The sequence below is a fragment of the Lagopus leucura genome, unplaced genomic scaffold, assembly GCF_019238085.1.
Source record: "Lagopus leucura isolate 7727_CA_CO unplaced genomic scaffold, USGS_WTPT01 Super-Scaffold_806, whole genome shotgun sequence".
Classification (NCBI taxonomy): Eukaryota; Metazoa; Chordata; class Aves; order Galliformes; family Phasianidae; genus Lagopus; species Lagopus leucura.
Window position 1 is genome coordinate 8,805,216 of NW_024962260.1, and position 22,702 is coordinate 8,827,917.

General features: G+C 46.0%; 1 protein-coding gene and 1 long non-coding RNA gene across 6 annotated transcripts in view; both read left to right on the forward strand.

Moving 5' to 3' along the window:
• The window catches only part of LOC122176993, a 17,282-nt gene extending 7,486 nt beyond the window's left edge, over nucleotides 1-9,796 (forward strand). Inside the window, exons 6-8 of one of the 2 annotated variants that reach the window (XR_006177898.1) lie at nucleotides 4,478-4,688; nucleotides 5,805-6,046; nucleotides 8,900-9,796. This is a non-coding gene — a long non-coding RNA (uncharacterized LOC122176993). Of the gene's footprint in view, nucleotides 1-4,477; nucleotides 4,689-5,804; nucleotides 6,947-8,899 lie in introns of those variants that run through there. The other variant, XR_006177897.1, reaches the window with a different exon arrangement.
• A 1,177-nt stretch (nucleotides 9,797-10,973) lies between these two features.
• GNB1L (G protein subunit beta 1 like) overlaps nucleotides 10,974-22,702 on the forward strand; it is a 34,789-nt gene continuing 23,060 nt past the window's right edge. For 2 of the 4 annotated variants that reach the window (XM_042865365.1, XM_042865368.1), the window contains exon 1: nucleotides 11,611-11,719. The gene's annotated coding sequence lies outside the window, so the exon portion shown is untranslated. Of the gene's footprint in view, nucleotides 11,012-11,069; nucleotides 11,084-11,610; nucleotides 11,720-22,702 lie in introns of those variants that run through there. The other 2 variants (XM_042865367.1, XM_042865366.1) reach the window with 2 other exon arrangements.

The window sequence follows — 22,702 nt, forward strand, 5'->3', positions numbered from 1 at the left end:
AGGTGATCAATCAGAGGTTCAGGCCGTGACTCAGCAGTTCCCATACAGTGACCGACATAGGTATTTATATTTCCAATAAAAATTTAAATCAGAATAAAACAGACCAAGTAAGCTTAAATTATTTGTGCAGAAGATGATTGCAACTGTCTGAAGTGTGTAATTACTTACATGAAATGTTAGCCTGCTTTGAACAGAGATGTGACAAATTCCTCACTATTTAATTTACCGTTCCTTCATGGCTCCAAATCCTACATTCATATATAAAAATGGTCTCCTAAACGCAATCTAATCCTCAGTGAACAATCCTGAGGTGTCAGATGGCTTGGTGGGTCAAATTCTTGATGCAAACACCATCTGTGTGATCTTGGGTGAGTCACCAAACAATCCCCACATCTTAGCTTGAAGTAGTGACCATGTGTTAATGGCAGAGGGTGTACAAGTACCTACTGAAACTGGTGCTGTTTTAAATCCTGCCAGGCTCCTGTTCAGCTCTGGATTTGCTAGAGAACCCCCATTGCTCCATTTCACTGTAACTTCAGCTAACAAAACTGTTCACAGAAAAGCATTCCAAGTTCCTCTTGAGAAGGTTCTTCAGCAGTACTGATGGGTGCTTCCCTAAATGGCTCTGGGATCCCCTGGCCCTTTATCCAAGGTGAAAATGACTTGATTCAGCTCCACTGAAGCATGCACAGTTGTAAAGAAAAATCTGTGATTTGGCAGCAGCAGGACATCTAGTGTATTCTGCCTGCACTAAGGCACTTAGGATGGGACATGTACCCCAAACATAACGAGTCTTTGAAATGGGACTTGTTGTACCAAGACTTTGTATGCATCTACGACTATATAATCTGCCACTGACTGGCTGGGCCTACCTAGCTTTCAGGCTGTATCAAGGAGATATAATTGGAATTATGCTTCTGTTTCCCAGACCTCCTTAACAGACATCTGAGGGAAATAAGCACTTTCACATGCTGTTTTGGATCTCACGTAGACTATCAAGGGAGTGTGTAGTTCTTGCATCTCAGTCCTGAGCCTTGCATAAGTATATGCAGTGACATTTTAATGCTAGTATGGCTTTAAGGCCAGTAAACAAATTGTGCTCTCTTCCCATCTTCACACTGCAAAAAGTAAGGGGAAAAATCTCTCACATCCTTTGTTAGGGTGCCAATGCCAGAGAAAAGACACCAGTGGATATTCCATTCAAATGTCCAGTTTTTCTTTCCAATTGTTGTTCTGGATCTCTTTTAGTTTTTCCCATCTTCTACTAGTTGAACAATGGCCTCTTCTTCCAAAACAAGTTTTCAGCTCTACAATGGTCTGGACTTCTCATTGTTTGAAAGTCAAGAGGGTCACTCAAAGTAAACTGTGTTGTGCAAGTTAATGTTTTTCCATGTGAAAATGTTGGAGGCCACTCCGTGCTGTCTGTCCAGAAAGGCCAGAAGATGCCTTGAGGTTCCTCAGGTGCATCTGTGTTTGTTTTCTAATGTTATTGCACATACAATATCATTAATATTATGTCTAAGCCTTGTCTTTTTAAGCAGACTCAACGCACCTAAAATAATAGTCAGTCACAGGGAAAAAAAGAGAGGATTAGTCACCACAAAAGGCATTAACTCTTTCTGTTGCCCAAAGAAGTTAGAGATGATATCACCTTCCTAAATTGCAAACTGATGTCATTGGGTTTTTTTCACAAATTAGTATAAATAACTTCTATCGTTTGGGCAGTCAGAAGTAAATTGCAAAAGTCTGTGTCATGTGGGAATCAGACAAGACTGTTTGGTGACTTGCAAGATATGGTTCTCTTCTGCAGCGCACGCCGCTGAAGGGCAGGAAATTTCCCTCCTACTCACCTTATTCTTTTTGTAAATCTCCTTTTCCCTGTAGGCTGTCTCAGGTACTGTGCTAGGCTTGGCACGTAGACACAACCAGAAATGCAGGTGAGACTTCATGGAGCAAAGTGTCCAAGTGCTGAGTGAGTGCCCAATGGGCCATAGCAAAACGCGCAACCAAGTCAAAGAAAAACGGAAAATATTTCATAAAATTCATCTCTGCATCCCTTTTTCCTCTCTTGATATACGGCCTCTTACTCACAGCTGCCCGGGCCGCGGCCTGCGTGTAAATATGTCAGAGCAGCAATGAGACGGAACGCGGACACAGAAATGCCGGCGGCTGCTCGCAGATAAAACGCCGAGCTGAAGCCGAGGCGTTTATTGTAAATGGAGATCAAGGCAAAGCAGCAACGTTTCTGTTCGACTTCAGCCTGCCAAGGTTACTCGTCCAACTCCTTTCACGACTACCATATGTCCACATGCATTTCCCCCTCCAGAAAGTGAAATGTTACTCTTATGACGGCTCCGTAGCCATTGCAAGTTCCTCGATACTTTCCATGTGTTGTTTTGCAATAACCTGGAAACGCTGTTGGCAGATGGGCCGGTGGGTGCGTGTGTGTGTGTGCACGGGAGAGGGAGGCTGCCAGCCTGCCGGCCGTTGGAGCCTAACACTGCTGTACCTTAACAGTAACTGCAGGGCCTGGGAAGCACTGATGCTCTTTTTTGTTCTTTTCAGCAGGGGGCACTGGGTCCTGTAAACAGGAATTGGTACATTGCAGCTCAAAGGGCCTAACAGCTTTAGCAGATGGGGTGATTTTTTTTTCCTCTTGATACTTGTGATGTGGAAGAGAAGTCTGTGCACCCACTGCCAGAGAGGCATCCAGCAGTATCTGTTGCAGGTGATAGATTTCTTTTTCTTGTACGTTTTCTTTTAATTAAAGTGGCAGCTTATAAAAATGGGTCACTTGGAAACCAGGCTGGTTAAAGCGTTAGCCATCTGGCATCCTTCTGAACAGCAGCACCAGCCAGCTGGCACAACTGGGGAAGATGCAAGCGCCTACAAACTACAGCCTGAACAGCACAGGCTGGCACAGAACCTGCTTGAATTGTAGAGACTTGTTCCAGCACTCTGTAGAGGAACTGCAGGAGTAGTCTGTGAGGAGTTAATCAGGGAGTTTAGCTTCTGCACAGCCCTTGATCCAAAATGCCCAAATTTTCAACTTATTTCTCCCAACACATGCGTCGTTCTCAGTAATACCCAACATGCTGTATTATCAATGTGCTCCACCCTCTCCTTTTTGTCCCTCTGGGCTGGGGTTTGCATTTTCCTGAATGGCGGCTCAGATGAACTGTAAGCCAAAGTGACGGAGAAAAATATTAGAAACCTTGCTTTTTTTCAGATGACTTTCTAAAATGTATTTCCCACATCTACCTTGCAACATAATTATTTCAGTAACGGAAGTTTTAATGCCAATAAAAACGATACGTTAAAAAAAAACTTCCTAAGCCTTCATCTGGCACTAAACTAATATCTTGAAAATGTGGCTCAACTAACTCACATAATTCAAGAATAAGAAATAAAGTTATTCTTTTTCACACTTCACAGGTACTGACCTATGTTCTTGAGCTGGCATAAAATGCTTCACTTTAAAGACTGCTCAAATACTCTTTTAGACAAGAAAACTGAATACTATCACAATACATGCTTTACCTCTGCTACTGGAAGGCCAGTTTTTCCTGTAAAGCAGCTGGTTAGTTACTGAGGGGTTCACACTTGTATAGCTACACGTCTTATCCCACCCTAGCAATTGCCAGCCACCAGCTGGAAGTTAAAAGTGCTTGAAAATGTGACTGCATCTTACAGCATCTACCGATTCCTGAGCTTAGCGGGACTTGGCGCTTTTCTTTCCCATGCTTTCTCTCCCAAGTCTGAGCTCTTGCCCTGGCAGTGCAACACGATTTGAGAGCTGCCCATAATGGCGTACAGCCCATAAGGCTGGCCATTGGCCTGCAATGCTGTATGCTGCTGTTCCCACTTAAATCAGGTAGAAGCCATTGATTGCTTAGGGCTCTAGGTTTGTTCTTTTATTAAATAGCAGGCCCTAACAATTGCTAGTGTTCACCAAGAAGAAGTGTGATGAAAGGCCATATTACGTCAGGCTCAATTGTATCTTTTCATCTGTCCTACTTGGTATGGCATGTTCCAGGTGGAGGCTGGCAGGATGCTAGTGCTAAAACCTGCCCTCTAGCAGCAAAAAAAAGTATCCTAGGTCCCATGTTCAGATCTCAGCTCCCTTTGCTACCCTTCTCCCATCAAAATCTTTTGATATGTGGATACCTCCTGAGTGGGTACTTCACTATTCTGAGAAGGGAGATCAGTATCTTCTAACTTCTTCACAGATATATATGCTCTTGAAGTGATTCTTACAGTCTGTGTTAGGCTAGATCAGGTCTGTGTTTTGTACCCAGCTTCACCTTCTGCTACAGATGCCTGATACCAAAAATCATTATTCCTTAACACCACATGATACCGAAACAGGTAGATGGTAAACTTGGCCATAACTTGGTTTGGTAGCAACTTCCCTTAGCAGTTTTAAAGTGTAGGCTTTTATTTTGTTTTTCTTTTTTTTGTTTTTGTTTTCTCCCAGGTTAATGGGATATATGGACAGGAGACTTCAGCTTAATCCCCTGGAATCAGGACAGTTTGAGGTGTTGCCTAGCTCAGCCCTCCGACAGGAAAGGAAAGAATAACTTGAACATCTCTCCAGTCATTTCCTGATATTTGCTGTTAGTGAACAGATGTAATTCACTCCGAAAGGGAATGCCAAGTGCTCCTGCGTGTCTGATCTACTAAGCAAGGTTGGTAGCACCAGCTCTCTGTAAGATTTCCCTCTCCTGAGGAGAGGCTGGTGTCAGCCCCAGCTAACTCTCAGAGGCCTGACATCAAACTGGTTGGAGTTCTGTTAGAAGTCAACTGAAAACCTGTTGCTGTTATTATCTGACACTGGCTGAAACAAAAGCCAAATGTTGATGAATGTCTGATCCTAAAAGTAAACATTTTGGTTTTTTTTTTCTCTTTGCAAGTCAGGGGCCCTCTAGGGTTTTATCTGATTTTGGCAGTCTGTTGCACATTTTGGGGCCTGGAGCATGGTTTTAATTGTTACATCACAAAAGTTGCCAAATAATGTTGAATGCTCCTTAAAAACTCTCAATTTTATGGAACTTCTCAACGGCTTGACTAATACAATAATTGCTGGAACCCAGCTATGTTGCCTAGTGGCAAATGGAATTTTTTCATAATGATGCTGTCTGTCGTTAATAGCAGGATTTGTTCTTTCTCTCAGTGGGAGAGAGGCCAGAAATCAATGGTATCTGTCTTTTTTAATGACAGCCAACAGCAAACGGATAAAATAATCAATTACATCTATAGCTAGGTAGATAAAGTATAATTTATCATGTCAAAAACAAGAATGTTTTTAATTGGGCTGTTAATCATTTTGTAATTTTAACTAACGAGACGAGGGCACTATTTTATGCTCAGACATCACTAATATTTTGTACAATATTAACTGATCTTATTATAGTTTTAATAGCAGTGTTTACTACTAACTGCCAAAACAAGAAACACCATTTCTGCTTTCATTAGCTGAAGCCTTTGCAGTTACAAAGGGCTGCCATTCTCTTTCATTTTTCTCCCACTGGAAGGACCCAGGTGAAGAAAAGGGTCCGGCTCACGAACCAGCTCTGAGTTTCTAAAATACCATGGTCTGCTTGATTAGGAGTGTGCACACACTGGTTACCACCAAACATGTTACTGAAATGATAATTATTTTTTTTAACAGGAAAACTTAAAAGCAGATTAGTGTAACAGCAAAGTGAGGAGTTTTGATGTCTAGCCACACCTGTGTTGTCGTGTGGGAAGCTGGGCAGATCACTTAATCCCTCCTGACTTGTTCTCCCTGTCTGCAACATAAGTATTAGGTGCTTCATCATGCTGCTGTGGAGTACGTTGGTGGTGCAAGATTCCTGAAAATTTCATTTAAAAATGGCAAACATCCGGGGAGCTGGCAGCAAAAGGAGCATCTCCAATGAGCTTTGAGGAAAGAGAGAGGAAGTTTATAACTGGAGCTGAATCTTCCCCACATTCTAACTGAAAACGTCCTCATGATGCCTGATAAGTGGGAAATCATCTACCAGAAAAATCTCACAGCACTGGGGTAATTTGGCTGTCTACTCTTTTGATATTCATGTTATTCATATCAATGTCATGACTAGATAATGCTGTTTGGGACAAGATGTCTATCTTGCCTATAAAATCCACATTTAGAAAATTCCAGACATGCTAGGAAATGTGATTCTTGAGAGCCCCTGTGTGTGAAATACATGGCATTACTTCCCTGCTTCAGAAGTGCTGTGCAGCCACTGAACTCTTAACTTCCCTCAGAAAAGCTCTGCCTTTCTGCCTTAAATCAAGAGTTGTTCTTGGAAGTACCTACATGCATGGAATACTGTCTGCTAAGGGCAAATTTCACTTTGTAACTGTGACTTTGTTATGGCTTTAGCTCTTTGGCCACAGCATCTCCCAGTGTTGCATGTAACACAGAGGGGCAGGACTGCCCTTCTGGTAACTGGATCTTCCCTGAGAGTGGTGGAAAATATCAGATGCTGAGTGGGTTTTTTACAGGTCTAATGGCATCACTGAGGCAGTATTTAGACTGGGAAATAGGGAGGAGAGACTATGGGACTGACTTTCCTAAGCATGAATACACGGACATTCAAAACATTCCCAGAGAGTCACGTTGCACAACTTAATGGGCCTGGTGCCCTCACCTGTGCCTATTTTATGTGACTCTTAACTCTGGCATTAAATAGAAACAAGACTTGTGCTAATGACATCCACAGCCCGTGGTGAAGAAAAAAGGCTGCTACTTTGATACAGATCCCCTTTTAAGGAGGACACAATAGACAGCCAAGGCTTTTTCCCATCTGCTAGCTGAATGTTACAGTTCCTGGCCCAGAAACGTGCCCTCAGCAACACCCCTCTATTTTCAGTGTTACACTAGATAATTTTTAATAAGAAAATGGTTATCTACTGCCCCTGTGTTTGCCACCTTGACTTTACCCTCCTTCTCCATTAGGTGAAAGGAGGGAAAAGGAGGAGCAGGGCTGGCTGGGGGAGGGGAGCAAATAACTTGGGGAGGGTGTTAAATAGACCAGCTGCTATGTGTGAAGTATCTGCTTTCTAATTGCTTCTGTTGGAATTCAGGGGATAAAGGCACTGGCTACACTTAATTAATAAGGCAGGACTCACATAAACTCCAGCTGTGAGCACAGGACTGGTCTTTAAAGGATAAGCTCAGGAGGTGAGGCAGAGAGTTTGATTTTGTTGCATGAAATCCCACCACACGCTGCTGGTGGTGTCTGTCCATCCGTCTGTCCATCCATCCACTTAAGCCTTTTGCTCTCAGCTAGAGGTGAGATATCTGTTACTGTCTGTGCCCCAGCCCAAAGAAAACTGATCTGTCCTCAGAAATCAAAGATGTGAGGCTATGTTTCAAGCTAGGATGAAACTGTTGTGCTTTCATCCTAGCTTGGAATCCCCCAAAATTGATGTTTGGATCAAAGGTTTGGTCAGGTTTAACAAAAATATGAGCTTTTGCAAAGATGTAGGCTTGGCCTGTGGCCTCTTTTCTGCCTCGTTTCAGAGGATCTGGATTTTGCATCCAGAACATCTCTCTTTCTCATCCAGACTCTCTGCCTGAGGGGGTTTGCTGCAGGGGTAGGTCTGGTGGGGTGCTGTACAGCTGATGCCTTCAGATCGTTTCCAGTGATGTCTCTGAGGAACGCAGTGGTTCTTCCCTTCCTTTCCCTTCCCTCAAAAAGGTGATCAGAAATTTCCCTGAGATACAGACAAGGCCCCTGAAACTCACATGAGAATGTGAATGTCACACTGTTCCCCATTTGTTCCGGTTCCGTTATCACTGCCATGGGACCCCCACATCAGTGCAAGGTCCTCCCAGGCAGGTCACAGCAGTGCTTCTGTGGGGTGGCACCTCTGAATTTCAAAGCTTGCTGTGCAGGTGTGCTACACTAGGAAACGGTGGAATCAGAAGCAAAGGTGGAAGGGATGTTCCCATGTAGTTAAGAGTCTGTTTTTCCTCACTAGCTGTGTAAGGAAATGAGCTTCCTGCATAGGATGAGATGTCATTTGCTGTCCTGAAGCCTTTATGGCCTGACTGGTCTGCTCTTTTGGGTGCCAGCAGCCAGGGCAGGTCTGTTCCGTGTGTGATTGCTCTCCCTCGTGTGCCTTCACATGTCTTCCAGGAGGATCTGTTCCATGATCTTCCCATGCACAGAGGTGGGGCTCACCGGCCTGTAGTTCCCCATGTCCTCCTTCCTCCGTCCTCGTAAATGGCAGTGATGTTTCCCTTTTTCCAGATCCCGGGGACTTTGCGTGACAGCCACGACTTTTCAGATATGACAGAGTGGTTTGGCACCCATGTCAGCCGGGTCCCTCAGGTCCCTGGGATGTGCGTCTTCTGTACACTAGACTTGTACACGTTCAGTCCCAGGAGTTGATGCTGGACTTGCCCTTTGAGTTGGGGGGAGTTTGCTCCTCCGTTTCCCGCCTAGAGGTTCGGGGGATGTGAGGTTCAGGGGTGTGAGAAATATGAGATTCCTGGCTGCCATTTCATTTAAGGATGAGAATAGTGTCTTTTTTCTTTTTAAGTATGGATCAATCATGTATGAAGACGAACTCCCACTCAGCCTCCCTTCATCCCTAATACTTTCATGTCATTCTCCTGCTGCTTGCTCTTTTATGGTTTTGTCCTTGACTGGTAACATTTCTCTCTTGTTCTCCCTTACATGCACCATTAAGAATGGGAAGAACTTCTATTAAAAACTCAAGCCTCATGTAGATCTTAAGCTGTAAATAATGTTTTATACAGATTCTAAGATTGTTAAATCCTTCCAGTTTGCCTCCCTCCTACTTCAGCCTACAGTTCATTTGATTAGAGCAGAGATATTCTTTTGAAAATGAACTATTTCTGTTTTGATTTTGCAAGCAGCCTTGAGAAGATACAGTCTGGCTGTGTGCATTGTTAATGAGAAGATTGGCCACATGAATCCAGAAACACTGCCTTCAAGAGAACTGACTGTTGGCATGTAAAAAAAAGCACACCAGAGAAACCCTGGAATTCTGAGATGTAGTTGACTTTCTAAATACAGGCAAGTTGCAATTAAAAACCAGTTATTTGGGGAGAGATGCATTCAAAATACAGATCTTTGGAGGGGGCTGGCAGGCACATCACAAGTGAAATAAATTAGTAATGTGAGGAGGTAGCTATGCTCAAGGATTAACTAATTTTGGACAGCTGTAGGAGCCAACCCACTGGGCTCTGTGCATTGCCTCACTCTAAGTGTTTATCCTGCTCCTCTGGATACCAGGGCATCACAGAGCCAGGCATCTGAAATGCAGCTTTTCCTTACGAATGCAATTAAGCCAGCTGCTGCATTCTGCAGAGATCCTGACGCTGTAGTGCTGAGCTGCTCTCCATCCCGCTTGATGAAATCTGCTCACCTCAGCCTGCATGTTAGGGGTATGGCCAGTCAGTCAGGCTTTGCTAGTATGGGGCTGAGCATGGAGAAATATCCTGAGCGATATTTACTGCAAAGCTGCTGAAAGGCTTCACAGTAGACAGCCTACACAACGAAACTATCTCCTCCAATTAGTCCATGGTCATCAATGAGGTAAATGTCTCTGCCTTCTGACCCAGACAGGGTGGAGTTTTAATAACAGACATAAATCTGTTGTGCTTCTCTCCTCATGACCTAACATACGCTGTCAGGGCAATGCATGCCTCAGAGAAGTAGAATTTATGTGTACGATAAAACAATAGAGCTTCAGTGCTATCAGCTGTTTGATGAACTTTAATATACATCTGCTATAAAAAAGGCAGCGAGCACCAGAATGTGATACTCAAATAAAAACCCTTGATCCATTTGCATGACAGATCCTCAATTTACTCACATTCACGTGAGGGACACACATAAAAATTATATCCACCCTTAAATTCACTTAGAAGCAGCCTGAAATACCCCCCAGTTGCAAGTGATACTGCAGTTCTTAGCTAATACTCATGTTTCTGTGGCTTTGCCTTCATGATTCTTCCAGTGGTTCCTTTATGTTTTCTGGTATTTTGCCAAACACCTGTGAATCGGTGCACAACAAATATTCTTGCCATTTAATTTAGACTTGCACAGAAAGGCTATAGTAGGCCGGCTGCACACCTAATCCCAAACCTCTAAAGAGGTTTAAGGCACTCTGGTTTCACCTAATCCCGAAACCTAAACCAGAATCATTGAAAAACTCCATGACACCATAGGAATGGGCAAATAAAGGGTTTCCACTATGAAATTATTAAAGGGACACGGTGTATCTTTTGGATTTGAGACCTTAGGCTTTACCTAAGGAGCTTGGTGTCCACAATGCAGTGTTTGTTTTGAAGACAGGAGGTTGAAAGCTTTATTTAACTAGAGATTTGGCTTCTTCCTCCTGCCCAGCAAGAGGGTGGGTGATCCCTTGGAGGAATGGAGGACGGGAAGGAGGGGGACCTGCAAGCAGGGGTGGCTGTGCAGCACAGCAGGACACACAGGTGTGGGCTCTGCAGTACTGGTGGTTGGTACTGGTGGTACTGGGAGTGCAATGCTGCTGCTGCTGGGAACAGAGATTGTGCTTCTGAGAGCTCTGAGAGGGGCAGCAGCGTGTAAAATCCTGCACTGTGATGGGACTTTCAGCGGCAAGCTGCATCCAACTGTGGCACATTTCAGCTGGCATTAATTCCAGTTCCATTAATTGCATTCTGACCTTCCTGAATTCTTGCCCACACCTCGTTATCTGTGTGCTGAAGGGGTGCTGCACGCTCAGGATGGCTGGGGGCGCAGATCCGCACCCCATTCTAACCAACACCTCCCGAGCAAACCGAGCGCGCTCTGCGCGCGGCCCAACCGCGACCGGCGGCGCCCAGCTGCTCCGCGGTCCTCCATCGCGCTCCGCTCGGCGCATGCGCACCGCACCGCCATCCCCCGGCGGGTGTTAAGAGCGGCCCGCGGGCATCACGTGGGTCCGGCCTGCCGCCGCGCGGCGCTCCGCGCGTGCCCGTTCCCAGGAGAGGCCCCAGGTACGGCGGGGGAGCGCTGGATCGGCGGCGTTTCGCTTCCCACCCCCCCACCCCGAGGCGGAGCGACGCTCGGTGAGGGACGGCGGCGGGGCGCGGAGACGGCGGGGCGGGCGGGAAGCGTCGGCTCGGGGGAGGCGGAGTGCGCCTGCGCGGGGCGTCGCCGTGACGACGGCGGAGCGGCTGCGGGGCGGCGTGGAACGGCGGCCGTCCTCGCTCAGCGCCCGCCCGTCCTGCGCGGAAGGGCGCGGCTCTGTCTCGCTGAGGCGGCGGAGCGGCCCCTGGGCCGGTGCTTTCGTAGCCGCCAGAAGTGCGTCTTTTTAAGGCGTTTAAAAGGGAGCGGTAACGAACGAGCTCAAGTAAAACCCGCGCGGACGCAGGTGGGGCACGGAGCCGAACCCCGCCTTTCGGGGCCGGATCTCCCGCCCGTGCAGAGCGCAGCCCCGCGGAATCCCGCTGAGGTAACGCTGCGCCGCAGCCGGCGTCGGCGCGTGCCGGCACGGAGCGCTGCGAACAGCTGAGGGCGCGGAGCTCCGCGCGCTGCGCTGCAGCCGGGCCCCCGAATGGCCGCACTGCGCCCCCTGGCGGCGGCACGGCTCGGGAGTGGCGGCCGTGGAAGTGACGAACGTGTTCTGTGCGGCTCCTTCACGTGCCGCTTTCCGGTAGAAAGTCAGCTCGTGCCCAGATCCAACAACTTTTGAAATAAATAAGGTAAAAGAGAAGGGCGTGCTGTTTGGTAGCGCTCTGGGAAGAAATAAAGGCTGTGAGGGATCGGAGTCGGGGTGTCCTAGTGCTCCTTTGCAGCCGTTTGTTGGAGACTTGCGGTTTCCTTGCAGCCCGTCGGCTGCCTGCCTGGGCAGGACGAGGTGTGTGCCCGTGTGTGAGCCGTAGGGCTGGGGGCACATGTACTTCTTGTTGTCCATATCGGTACATTTTAAATAAAATACTGACTTTTTGAAGTATTTTAACCTGTTTTTAATGATTTCTGTTAAGGTTTTAATTGGTCTGCAGGCAGGCTCGTCACTGTAACAACATCCTGTGGTCAGGTAATCTAAGCTGGTTCCTTCAGATGTGCCGTTATCAGTCGATTATGATGGTTTTGCAGATGGAAGTGACGTTTCTGCACACGCTGGGATAGCTGCCAGCTTCTCATTTCAAACAGCCTGGTTTTGCTTCACAGCTGCAGTTTCAAGCATTAGAATTTAACATAGTGCAGAGCAGATCTGTGGTCTGCATGCACCGCGCCTTTCCGGAACCTGCTGGTCGTTTCAGAATACAGCGAGTGTCTTTTTGCAGTGAAACCTTTAGGACTCGCTCTGACGTTCTGAAGAGGTGTCTGTTGTCACATACATCTGCTGGGTTGTGTTTTGCGTTTGCATGCTTTCATGTTTATCTCGAGTACTATTTCTCTGCAATAACCTTTCAGTGTAGTGGTGAGAACCGCAAACCAGTCAGTTGTTGCTAATTAGCAGGTGTGGGAATTCAGAGCTGAAAATTCTTGCTTTCCAGTATTTACCTACGAAGCATTGCCTTTGTGGTGGAAAATACCTGCTGTGACTCTGTGTGCTTTGTAGTAAATGGTGCTGCTGTGGGCAGGTTGGGTTAGAGGTGTGCGTTACATTCCTGGGGTTGTAAAGGCAAATCTAGAGAGGATTAAAAAACATTCTTTTTACTTTTTGCACACCTTTTCTAAGCTGTAGTACATTATGTGGTACTTGACTTTTGTACGAGTTTGAACCTTGGCACAGGATTGCGTGGTTGTGAGGATGTCTTTACATAGAAAAAAAGTAAGTTTCATAGCAGTAGTAGCACTTTGATCCAAAAATTCAGTGTGGATGGATTTGTTTTCTTTACGTGAATACAGTTTGACTCACTGCAATATACCTGATAGTACAAATGATGGGTTTCCAATTAGTAATACCTTGAACGCCTATTTAATTATTGTTTTGTGGGTTTGTTGTTGTTTCTTTCTTAAAATACTGGTCTCTGTGGAGCAGTAGAAGTGCTCACAGAGCCATGAGAAAGAAATACATCTACAAAAATGTCTGTGTATTTTTTGCCTGAGCAGAAGAGCTTCCTTTGGAGCCTCGTGCTGGCACCGCTCTATGCTAAAAGGAAGTGGACTCTGCTTTTCCTAAGCAAAATACGTGTGTATGTATATATATTATTACTATATATATATATACACACTCATACATGTTTCACAACTTTCTACAGCACGTTTTGTTGATGTGCTGCTAACGATGGCACAGCTCAGCTTTTCTGATGTTGTTTCATTTCTAACGCTGTTTTGCTGGACATGTCCTCACAGTGAGGGGCTGTTTGAGAGAACTGGAGCTTTGTGGGATGTCAGGTTTGCTGTGCTGTCAAAAGCAACTCGTAAAGAGCAGATGCTGTTATCAAGGGTGCAGGTCTTTGTAGGTCTTGGGTAGGTGGCAGATATGACGCAGATCTCCTCAGGGACGGAGGTATTACTGGCTGTTGTTTTCAGAGGCACTTCTTATCCTCAGCAGGTTGTTGAGCACTCGGCTGCAGGCTCTGGGCTGTGTTGTGTTTCAGGAGTTCAGGTACCAGTCTGTCTCTTCTGCATCTCAGAAGTGGGGCTGCAGAACACCGCCTTTGCTAAGGGCGGGTTTATTCTCACTGCTCTTCGGAGGGGCGTAGGATCGGAGCGTTGCGCTGTAAGCAAATGAGGAGTCCTGGGAGTAAAATCCTTCCAGTCTGCAAATTCTCTCCCTTGTAATTTATTTTTAAAGGTCAAACTGTGACTGTTACAGAAAAAAAGAAAAGTAATTTGTACAGGAAAACCTTTCCAGGTGATACTCAACCCTGACCTCTCCCTTTAGGTTTCCCAGAGCTGCTGGGTGGCTGCTGGCTGAAGGGCAAAGCTGAGCAGGAACTGTTTGCAAAGAAATGCAGAGCGATGCTTTGCCTTTACATTTTTTTTTAATTATCATTTTAAGTTACTCCGTGATTTTTTTAGTAGCCGTTAAATTCTTTGATTTAGAGAAGGAAAGGATTCTGCTTTAAAACAAAGCAGGTAGGAATAGCAGGACGGCCGTTTCACACTCGGACAGCTGGAGCAGCTGTGTGTTCCCCACTGAGATGAAAACGCTGCTCTCTGAGATTTAGAAAGGTAAAAAGTGTGACTGGAGCATTAACTGGGAGGGCCACATGATACCAAAAGTTAGCTCTGTGTTCATTGTAAAGAAAATCCTCATTGTAGAAGGGAAAAAATGAACTTGTTCCACCACTTTCTTTTTTTCCTCAGGAGAAAACACAGAATATATCCTAGGTAATAAATCTGTTTTATGGCTCACATGAGAAAGGGTGGAGAAACTCCCATTATTTTCTTCCCAGAAATTGAAATGCACATGAGCTAACATGGAGACACTGGGATTTTCATCCAGCAAACGCACAGCTGGCTTCTGCTTTTATTATTTTCCTAAGCCTAATAATTTTTCATTTGATTAGCTGGTGGCTGACACAGCTATCACTTGCTCAGTGTTCTGTATATTTAGTAGAGTAGGTGTAATGCAAAAATGATAGTGTAATACATACCCAGAAGCATAGCTCAACTTGCTCGTTTGATGAGCGGTTTCTGCTTCCCTCTCTTTAAAATGCCGGTTTCTATCTTAAAGTTTTGTGTCTGAGCAGAAAAAAGTAACTGCTTGAGGACTGGAGGCAGGAGAGCTGTGTAAGCATCTAAGAATTCATTCTTGATATTTGCATTATGGAGTTGGTACAGATTTGTGTGATGCTCTGTGCATGGAAAGGGATGGCAGGGATGAGGTGGAGGTCTGCAGGGCAGCTGGGCCTGTGGATGTGCTGGGAGGATCTGAGGAAGGAAAGTCCTGGTGAGAGTGAAGATTTTTAACCTTGATGAGTTTGTTAGAAATCTTCTGCCTCCTTTGATGTCAGTTTGGTGCTCTTTTATACAGAGAATTCCTGGGGAAGGAGTGGTTTGTAAGGATTAGTAGATCCTGTGTCCTACATATCTGCATTCTGACCTGAGTCCATTGCTCTCAGTAGTTGCTGATAAGTTCAAGCTCTGGAGCTGGAAGGTGATGACTTTGCTAAATGCCACGAGCCAGTGTATGTTCCCTGCTAGAGAAAATGACCTTAATGGAAAAATGGGAGACAACATTGTGGAAACTCTCTTTGGATCTCTCTTAGAGACTTCGTGCCTGCTGCATATCAGAGTACCACGTGCTGGTGTCTCTGGCATAGGAGGAGCTGCCATGCTGGCTCCTGGCTGGGAGAGTGCTGCGTCTGGAGGGGAGCAGCTGGGGATGCTGGTGGGGAGGCATTGGATGCATGGAGGCATGGTTTGCTGTAGAAGCACTCACCTTTTCTGCAGCACAGCACCGTGGCCCTTCCTTTGCACACTGATCCCTTGCCCCAGGTGCACAGGGCTCCGACTGTCCTCCTGTTGAGGCAGTGCGCAGTGCCGTGGTGCAGGGAGATGCGGCAGGGAGCAGTTAGGCTCAATTGAACAAGACTCTCCAATTCGAGATGAATTGGGAAAATGTGAAACATGCAATATTTTCATGTTTACTTTTTTTTTTTTTAATGGTGTATTCAGGTCCTCCTCCTTTCACTTCAACAATTGAGGGTGTTGGTTACTTCCTCCCATGTTTATGTAAGGCGAGCTTTTTATAGTCCACTTTCCATTGCTGTATGCGTTATTCTTCCCACCCGCTCACAGCCAGTTGCACTGATAGAAGGCCTTCATTTGTTGCTTTTTTTAATCTGGTTTGTTGTGGTTTTTATGGTGTTTTTTTTAAATAATGGAGCTATGGGATTGGACACGGTCATTACTCCTGCTTAGAAATGTGGTTTTTGACAAACTCTGTTTTGTTCTCAGTAAAGGAAAGCCATGTAATGTAGCAAGGCATGATCAGCCATGCTTAGCTGACAGGGCGTTTGGTTTGAGCTGCGCGCTTCCAGCCCAGTTCTTGCTTGGCTGAAGATCCGCCTGGAAGAAAAAAAAAAACCAAGAAGAGTTTTGTAAAAAATGGCCTGCATCCTGTTTTTTTACAAAAAAATAATCTTATTGTAATGCCAAATGTAAATAATTTTTCATTGTTATCCATTCCAACTTCCGTAGGAGTGACCTGTGTGAACGTAGTGTGAGGTGCACCGAGCTGCCTGACTGCTCCGGGTCTTTGCTGTGCTTGGTCTCTGTACAGGCTGCTGCTTTTCCCAGTGACCAGTTTGAAGGTGACACCGGGGTTCTGAACAGCGAGGTCAGGAATTCACTCATTTGCCACAACTGTCCACCAGCTGCACTGCAGAGCTGCAGCAGCGACAGCCAAAGGTAGATGTGAAGGACGCAGTGCCTGGCCCTGAGGAACCTTGCATCTCACGGCCCCACTGCGATGCCCGAGGGTCTGATGTTTCCCCCTCTTGCACTGTCTGAGTCCTCTTTGGAAATAACTTTTTAAAAGTACTTGTTTATTTTATTGCTCCTTTGCTGAATTATTATAATCAACAGTTAGCATTTAATTATAGCAATTTTATGCTGTAAAGGTTGTGTATGGCTGATGATGTAATTGGACGTTTAATAATATCCTTAATTTAAAAGTAAAAAGGGAGAATCTCTGAAATGAGTGCCTGTGTGCTTGTGCCTGTTAAATCTGTTATCGTTATCTAGTGACAACACGTGCTGTTCACAGCTAGAGTTCTCTGTCATGCTTGTGCTGTCTTTGTGCTACATCATTCCTGACCGAGGAGCACCTCGGGGTGGGAAATGAACGCGTCCCCAGGGCCTCCTTTGATGTCACCTTTGGCTGGGGGGGAATGGCAGCAGCAAGGGCTGAGCCCCTGGGCCCACTCCTTCCGTCACTGCAGGCAGCACAAAGCAGGCACAGGGCCGTGCGTTTGGTAGCTGGGAGTCACAGGGAGCGCGGTGTGGGCAGCGGGGTGACGCTGTTTGTCGTCCATGCGAGGGCAGGCAGGAGTGCGTCTGAGTCACCGCGCCTCCGGGGCGGCGCTGCTGGGGGCGGTGCTGCCGCGTGCAGCCTGGTGCAAGACTGAGCCTGAAGGCTTCGCAGGCCTGACTGCGTGTTCCACGGCAGCCTGACCTTCTGGTGATGACTTCAATATGATTCAGTGTTTTCTCTTTTGCCTGATCTTGTTGATGAGCCTTCATGCCCGATCCTTCCCCCTGTCGTGGCGGCACACAGGCCGTCCCGTGCCGTTGGTGCGGTTGCTGCTCGGCTCAGCAGCCGGCATTGGCGCGTTTTGGTGCATTGCTGGCAGCGCTGCTGTTTACCGCAGTGGACCAAGACTTGTAGAAAAATGACTGACCCTGGAGCTGCTCTGTGAACCTTTGTAACTCTGAGGCTCGCTCAGATGATGAGGGCAGAGCGGTGTGCAGCACTGGGTCCTGGTACTGCTTGCCGGTTCACGTTCGTTGTGATTGCCTGAAATTAGAGCTCCTGAGGCAAGTGTGTGCGAAGGGCAAAGCACCCAGTCCTGGGTGGACGTGTGGAGAATGGCTGGGATGTAGGTTCCTGTGGGTCACAGTACTTACTATAGAATACTAATAATAGCAAACAGACTCATTCCATTCCCACATCTCTAGGGTTTTAAAAATCCAGCAGAACCAGCAAAATACCTAAAGCTCAGCCAGTGAAATCCAGCCAGATTTTGTACAGATTACAGTGCTAGTTTCAATTAAATATAAATTGTGCACTTAAAACATACAGTTTGCTTAAAATGAGTTACTTTGCCAAACCGTAAATGTACCAATTACTAAACTAAGAAATAGCAGTTTAAGGAATCCACGTTTATGAGATTTGGAAAAAAAGCCTTTCAGGTATTTTTACTGCTTTTATTTAACCATGTGATTCATGTTTAAACCTGATTAGACTTAATTCATACATAGATATCTTTATAGCAGGCTGGGTGCTTCTCTTTGGCAAGTGCCTGCTGTGTCACCACTTTGTTCAGTGAGGGCTGGGGGGACAGAGTACAACTCAGTCACGTCGTCTTACGAGTATATGAGAAGTCTGTCTCACATTATACCTACAAGAAATACACGGGTGCTCATAATTCATGTTATCTCATAAAATGTAGAAGAGCGTTCTGAGACTGTAAATGAAGGTAATTTATGTATAAAACCTCATCTGTGAAGAATTTATTGCTATAGTAGGTATAATATGCTTTGGCAGTCTTCTTCCCTGAAACTGGGACTTGCAGATTTGAAAAGAGAAATTACCTTGCAGGCTGAATTATACCTGCTTTTATAGAAAGCACATTATGATGAAGACTTTTGTGTTCGAGAGAGATAAAGACAGCTGCTGGGTTAGTATTCCTTGGCTGCTGCTCACAGGTGTGCGTGCACATCTTCACTGCATGAAGTCTTCTTAAAATCTGTGTTGCTTTCATGGTGCTGCTCTTGTGCAAAATTACTGATGTATTTTGGACCTTGGTGGGAACTGTTTTACCACTGAGGAAACTGCAGAAGTATATCTGCAGTTACAACATTTTCTGGAGCATCCTATCTGAAATTAAACGTTCTACTTTGCAGAGGTGGTTTGATAGCAGTTTCATGAAATCCAGTTCTCATTTCCTCATTCAAGGGCTTCACAGGGAGCATGTGGGCTCACCCTGCCCTCCGTGCTTGTGCAGAGCTACTACAGAAGGACCGTGGGGTCCATCCATCTCATGGCCTATAAGACGAAGGTGTTTCCAGGTGACCATGGGAAGATGTGGCTGATGTGTCACAGCAGATTTTGGATGTGATGGTGGAAAGGAAGCTGGAGCAGTGGTTGTGGTGCAGTGATGCTGTGCCCAGCCCTGGGGAGGTTGCAGCACCATCTCCTCCATGTGTCAGAGGAACGCTGACAGAATGGCATCTGACATGGGAGTCTGTGGGGCACAGGTGTGTCATTGAGCTCCTCTGTGCAGAAAAAATGGCACCCACTGGCATTCATTGATGCTTGCTGATTGGTGATGGAGACCCAGCAGTGTCTGTGAGCTCAGTGAGGGTGGTGACAGTGATGTGAAAGAAAAGCCATGCTCCACACAGCCATGCAGGTTGTTTGGAGCGCAGCACGCAGCTCTTGTTTGTTGTGGTGAAAGTGCACAGCTGGGGGTGGTGACTGTGTGTTGTAGCTGAGCATTTTCTCCATCCAGTTATTGTGCTCTTAGATGCAGTTCCAATGGCAGTGAATAGGAGGTGTTACTTTTGGAGCAAATGGTGTATTTTTTTTTTTGTTCCTTGTGCTGGGATTCTAAGATTACATTGTGCATGTATGATTTTATAATGTTTGCCTCTTTTGACCTGTAATGCTTCACTTCCATTAATATTCGTTTGCTTTTTCTCTCAATTTTCATCTCATACAATCACTGCTACTCCAGATTTTACACATAGCGCAAAGTAATGTTAAAAGAGGGAATGATCTAACTGTAAATTATGCCACTTAAATGCATGTAGCTGGGAATGAAGAGAAAGAGCTAATAGTGTATGTTAGAGGGGTCCTGGTCCCACGAGGCAGTGGAGGCTGTAGGGCTTATCACTGCAGAAATGGACCAAAGCTCTGCGGGTTGATACAGAGCAGGTGGGATCTTTATTTTCTTCCCTGACAGACAGACAGTTATGTAGGGGAGTTAGAAGCATGCAGTGCTTTCCTTTGAAAAGGTCTGGTTGTTAATGTGCTGAATTCTTGTGAGGATAGTCAAGAAATAATTGGTAGCAAGCATGTTAATACTGCATTGTTGATACTGGAAGTATTTTAATGTTTCAGAGTCTGATCCATTGATAGTCAAATGCCTGCCTGCTACTACATGTGTTACTGACGTGACGTTTATTTGGAAAATGTACAGATCGCGAAGCAAATGTTGTGTGTGTGTTTGTGGTTCTTCTCTTGGCAGTGAGTGTTGGCTATCCCTGAAGTGAAGAGCCAGGTGCTGCGCGGTGCCCTGAAGGTGCAGGTGGTAGCTCTGCAGGAAGCAGTTTCTGGTTAGGAGCAGTTTCCTCATGCTGCAGTACTGCCCGAGATGGCTTTGTGCTCATTTGAAGTTGGCCAGGTGGAAGGGTGAGACAGAAGAGGGACTGCAGGCTGTGCACACCCACAGGCAGGCCCAGGGCTTGGGGCTTGATGCCCGTGCCATGCGCCTTCCTGTGGGCCGGGGCATCCACACACACGTGGTGCCTGCCCAGCTCCTGAGGCCCAGGCAAACCCTGCCTGTACGTGGGGTGCTGCTTTTTGTGCAGCATGCAGCAGTTCTGTTACTTACATCAAGTTTCTGTGGACTCAGACATTTCGTAGCATTCGGAGGGCACCTGTGAGGGGGGGGAAGCAGCACTAAAACACCTCTGTATAGCAAACACAAGTTTTTAAGAATGTCTGGGTTGTATTTTTGGAAACAAAACTGTGCTGTTTTAATTAGAGGATGTGGGTGTTCTTGTCAAATGGAGAACTCCCCATGCCTATGTTGCTGCCCTGGATGCAGGCTTTGGGCAGAGGCCCTTCCATGCGCTGTGGCGTTCAAGGTTGCTTCACTGCGTCTGAGGAAACCCAGAGTGGCACTGATGAGAAACCCAGCATCAAGAAACCCTCGGTGGGGCTCTCAGAGCTGCTGCTGGGAAACGTTTGGTTTTGAGTCGAACGAAACAGAGGCCCAATTCTTAGGAGTATCTTCTTTTCACCTTTCAGTTCAGTGCATGTTAGCACAGACAAGGAGCTGAGCTGTCTGAGCAAAGCCCGAGCGAAGCGAGCCTCCATCCGGTGAGCATTCTGATGTCATCGCCGTGTTTTCCAGGGCAGCACTTCGGCTGCAGGGCAAAAATAAACGCAGCCTTTTAAGTCTTCACACCTAAATATGTTTGTGCGTATTTTTAGTCACTATTTACTGTTTGCAAATATATCTCGATGTGAAAAAAAAGATTTCAAAGTATTGTTCTCTTAACAAAGGTTTGACCCTCGCCTCTACAGGCACAATTTCACTATTTTTCCTCCGGCCTTTAGTTCAAAGGCGCTTCTAAGCACGCAGGCATTGTATGAAGCAGAGATGTGTGCTTTATGTCACTGGAGTTTAGAGAACAATGCGAAGGTCAATTGTGTTGCTTGCTCTCCTGTCACACGGTGGGTGTGTACATGAATGCATCCCTGGAATTCCACTGTGGGATTTGCATCTTTGAAGCCGCTGCTAAAATTACTGGCGAGGCTCTTCCAAAGGCGGATACTGATAGAAGATTCAATGGAATCGAAGGTCGCCAGCCTGGTAAGCGTTGAAAGATACCTGGCTATGATACTATTTCTGATTTAATAATGCGAATGGGAGGCTAGCCCTTTGTAATAATTAGGACTAATTACTGAAGAGGTGTTGACAGATGGGCTAAGAGGAAACAAACTGCCTTTATCCAATGGCTTAGAGTCAGATTACTAGTCTTGTGTTATCTGTTTCTCAGAAAGTAGAGGCTTCAATCATTCACTGAGTCTTCAAAGGGGAAAGGGATCCTCACAACGTACAGGATTTGGGATGAAGCTATGAAATACGTCTTTGACTCAAAATAGCTAGATTAATCTCCTTTCCGTAAATTATCATACTTTTAAAGTTTGAGTTACAGATGGAGAATCTGATTATGGTCCTGCAGAATAAATGAAATCAATCTGATGGCTGTCCCGTTGTTTGTTACCGCTGCTCGTGGGCTCGCCTACCCTCCGTTCCTCACTGTTTGTAATGTCATGATTTCTTTGTTTTCATCTCATGCTACCCTTGTTATCCAGATGAGAAGGAGACCAGGGAAGATACGCAGCAATCCCCCATGTGTGTTTCATGCAGATCTCACATTTGCTTCTGGGCAGAAAATGCATCTTCCAAAAGATGACAGTTCCTTACCTTTTTAGGAGGCAGGATCACGGGCATTTTAGGGAGAAGAAAACGGTAATTGGGTTTACCAAGTAATTCCTCACTGACGTAACATTTCCTTAAAATATTTCTCTCCTTTCGGAGGCAGTGGCCATCCAGCACAGCTGGGGAGGTGGGTACGGCATGGCTGTGCCATGTGGATGGGCTGGCAGAGACATCCAGGGTTAATCTGTTGCCACAAGAGTGGGGCTCATGCGGCTTACTGAAGGCGAGGGCTCAGCAGCCCAGCAGCCCTCCCTAAGCCCTGTTTTTTCAGAGAAGCACGAGATAAATACGATTGCATTTAATAGCATCAGAAGAAAGTAGCTTTCATTATTTATTTACTTTTTAACAGAAGCGGCCTTTCAATTCGTGTTTAAATATTTAATAACAGTTTTATTGTGCTCTAAAATTGGTTATGCTTCGATCCAGATTTCTGGCTGGAGGTAATAGGACGGGTGAAAGTTTTCCTAATGAATTTGGTCAGAAGATGACATAGTGTGATGATCTGGTGAAAGACACTGCAGCTCCTGCATGGCAGCGCCGTGTGCTGGGCTGATGGCACAGTCGGAGGCTGGGAGTTCAAGTTCAGGTGCAGCAGAGTTGTTCTGAGCTCCCATGAGAGCGGCGACGCAGCTCTGCATTTCACTCCATTTTTGGCCAGGAAGTTTATTGCAGGTGACAGGAGTGAAGTTTGAGGTCACGTGTGTGAACCACGGAACTCTGGTTTTATGTCTGTCCGTTTGCTAGATGTTAATTAGCAGTATTCCTTAAGGCAGGTCAGCTAGTTGGTCAGAACGTCACAGACACAGGAAACAGTGCTGGGAGCTG